The following is a 3,892-nucleotide window of genomic DNA, read 5'->3' as shown; positions in this document are numbered from 1 at the left end:
CAATTTTTTGGTATCGCATTCATTACTTCGCTCTTAAGCGAAACTGGGTTTTTTTAACCGTTAGCTATTGACCTCCGAAAGCGAGAGGCGGACGTGTAACATGGCGTACCCGCTTCAATGTGGGCCGTCAGCGACGGAGCGACGGGCCCGCTACTGACAGCTGCGCATTTGCGGCTGCTCCGACCAGGAGATATGATTTTACTAATGAGATGACATTTTTAAAAATAGCAAGCAAAAAATTCGAATTGGAACCCTAGCACGTGAGCTCGAAAGGGCAGGGCCTTTTAGGGGGTATTTACCGCAGAGTGATTAAAACTCAGACGTGCTGGCAGAAGGAATTACGAAAAAGCTGTTCTGGATGAAGATCCATGGATAAAGTATACCTGAGGAAAAGTGTCAACGCGTTTCCACCGTTCGCGTGCTCTTCCATAAACGCGAAGCAAGGAAAATTCGATATTGTCCCATATATCTACTGCGAGCGATCCCAGATTTCATTCCGCGATGTCCGGAAACAGAAGCGACAGACATTTTAGCGGCACTCATGTAGTTATTACTGAACATTGCTTTCCTTACGTGCCGTGCGACGCTTGAAACGAGCTATCAGCAGCGTTTCTGGAACAGACGACGTCCGCCGATGAATCGCCGTCGCACTTTCTCGCTACCGATAGGCCTAGACGTCACGAGCCCCTGCGGAGAGCGCGTTTTGCTGTCGCGCCGACTTGCAGAACAGAAGCTGCGTCGGCACCGTGCATGGCATCGTGGCTTACTCGGAACGCACGCGCGAGCGCTATTTATTCAGCGGAATAATTCTTGGTCCATAATTGCGACTTTATTGGCAGCCCCAAGATCGAGCTGCACATGTTCTGACGCGCCGGCGGTGCGATTGCCGGTGACAGACGCCCCCAAACCAGAGACTTTGGCGCAGTTTGGCGCAAATTTCGTCGATATTATCAGGATGGCGCAGTAAATACAATTTGGCGCACTTTCGCGCAGTTGGCGCAGGAGTGGAATCACTGCGTACCGAATGGCTGGATCTCATCTGTGAGGATTTCCATGAGCAATACTTTTGATGGTGTGCAGATCGCTCTAGTAGGGCTGCTAACCATTGAGCAGTGTCCCCGTCACGTGCCGGCACGAGACTTTGATGGCGGGTCGCTGAAAACGACTCGCACACCATCAGGGACATTGACAGATAAAAACACCACTAGGAAGCTCGCCTTGGTTTGCGATTGATTAATTACCACTCCTCCTGCCATACGTATAGCAACTGTTACAATCGTAGAGAACATAACCGAATAACCGAAAATCACTAGAGGGACAGTTTACTGCTCTCCCATAGAGCAGTTCACAGGAGCAGCTCCATACAGCTCTCCCATTGTCGAGTGTACATCAATTCTTACAGTACGTGGGAACTGCGGAGCTTTATATTTACGTTCATGATTGATGACATATCCAGATCAGGCGGACGGCCTAATAGAAGGCATTTGTCTTGAAAAAGTAAAGACGATTTAGAGCACAATATTTGCTACATTGTGTCAGCCGTACCGGATGGATGGCTCTCATCTGCGAGGATTTCCTCAAGCAATACTTTTGATGGTGTGCAGATCGCTCTGGCAGGGCTGCTAGCCATTGAGCAGCGTCCCCTTCACGTGCTGGCACGAGAATTTCATGGCGGGTCGCAGAAAACGACTCGCACACCATCAGCGACATCCACAGAGAAAAACATCACTTGGAAGCTCGCGTTTGCTTGCGATTGATTAAATACCCCTCCTCCTGCCATATGTACAGCAACTGTTACAATCATAGCGAACATTACCGAATAACCAAAAATCATTAAAGAGACAGTTTACTGCTCTCCCATAGAGGAGTCCACAGGAGCAGGTCCATACAGCTCTCCCGTTGTCGAGTGTACATCGATTCCCACAGTACGTGGGATCTGCCGGATTTTTAAATGCGAAGCATTTCTTAGCGAACCTCAGGCACTTTGGCCGTTTCCATCTATCTATCTATCTATCTATCTATCTATCTATCTATCTATCTATCTATCTATCTATCCGCCTACGTCTGGGCGCTCTCCTGGTCGTCTCCATAACTTGTAATATACCAAAATTGGCATAGCAGGGGATCAGGGTATGGCGAACACGATTCACTGGTCATGACATGAATAACGCAAAATACCTGTCGCGTAGGTCATGAAACCCTTTTTCTCAGTCACGTGTGGCACATACCCGCATACCAGAGTTAATGTTATGTGGGTATGTGCCACAGCTGATGCAGTCTCATTCAACACAGTAACACCGAACACACACATGGACACGCACGGAAAGTGGTGATAATATTAATTGTTGGGGTTTTATGTCCCAAACCAAGATATGATTATGAGTGACGCCATAGCGAAGGGCTCCATAAAGTTTGACCATCTGGTATTCTTTAGCGTGTACGGAGATCGCACAGTACACGGGCATCTAGCATTTCGCCTCCACCGAATTTCGACCACCGAGGCCGGGATCGAACCCGCGACCTTCGGGTGAGTAACCGAGTACCGTAACCACTACACCACTGCGGCGGACGCAAGGAAAGTGAGAAAGCTGAAGACAGAACACCCCTGGAAGACGCTCAACTACTACCCACTCGTCCACGTGGTCCGCAATGTGGACCACGTGGATTACGCAAAAACCGGGCCAATGCTTCCTACACTAAATATGTCGAGAGTATTAGGCCTCTCATCATTACCGGTGACTTCAACATTGATTTATAAAGACCCAACAATGTCTGGTCCTTATACTGCATGAAAGACGGCTTGAAGGTGGACAAGGCATCAATAGACCTCGTTGCCATGTCCAAGACAGGAGGCATCATGGATCATTTCATCGTTAGAGGCATCCAAGATTTCTACCAGCTGTAGTATATATCGCACTTCATTACACATAAACCCCTCGTAACCGCGATCACGAACGGATCCGATTAACAAGTCCGGTCCAGCTGCCGGTGCTCACTGATTACGGTGACGATGACCTCGTTCGAGAACTGTCAAGAACCCGTTCCACACATGCACACGGGTTCGTGAAACGTGCGTGAGTTCTCCGTAATGACAGACAAGTGCAAGCATAACAAGTGTACCAACTGCAACGGTGACTGTAACGTATGTGCAATACACCTGCGCGTGCCACTCGGCTGTGTATATATATCTAGGGAAACTTTCCTGAATGAAGCTTATAGTTGCGAGTAACGCCTCTCCTGCGCATATGTGTTCTTTTCTTGTCCTTCTCGGATTCGCGCTATGAAGAATATAAGCACTACGTGTCAGCTTACAGCGTCTGGTGTTTGTAACACCCATGTTGCTGTTGGCATCGTCACGCAACTGTAATCAACTGGTTACATAATACATATGCGACTCTTCAACATATGAGTGTGCGTATACCACTTCCAGATTTATCTAACGTCATTCCGTAACGTTTCACTCAGTGTGAAAAATTACGCCACACTCACCATACCGCACATGCTTCGCGTAACGTCGATTCCCACAGTACGTGGGATCTGCCGGATTTTTTATGATGACGTTTATGATTGATGACATATCCAGACAAGGTGGATGGCCTAAGAGAAGACATTTGTCTAGAAAAAGAAAAGACGATTTAGAGCAAAATATGTGCCACGATGTGTCAGCCATACCGAATGGCTGGCTCTCATCTGTGAAGATTTCATCAAGCAATACTTTTGATGGTGTGCAGATCCCTCTGACAGGGCTGGCACGAGACATTGCTGGCGGGCCGCTGAAAACGACTCGCACACCATCAGGGACATTGACAGAGAAAAACATGACTTGGAAGCTCGCGTTCACTTGCGATTGATTAATTACCGCTCCTCGTGCCATACGTATATCAACTGTTAC

This window comes from Rhipicephalus sanguineus, chromosome 1 (assembly GCF_013339695.2).
Source record: "Rhipicephalus sanguineus isolate Rsan-2018 chromosome 1, BIME_Rsan_1.4, whole genome shotgun sequence".
NCBI classification, from domain to species: Eukaryota; Metazoa; Arthropoda; class Arachnida; order Ixodida; family Ixodidae; genus Rhipicephalus; species Rhipicephalus sanguineus.
The sequence above is the reverse complement of the archived record's forward strand: the minus strand, read 5'-3'. Positions refer to the sequence as shown.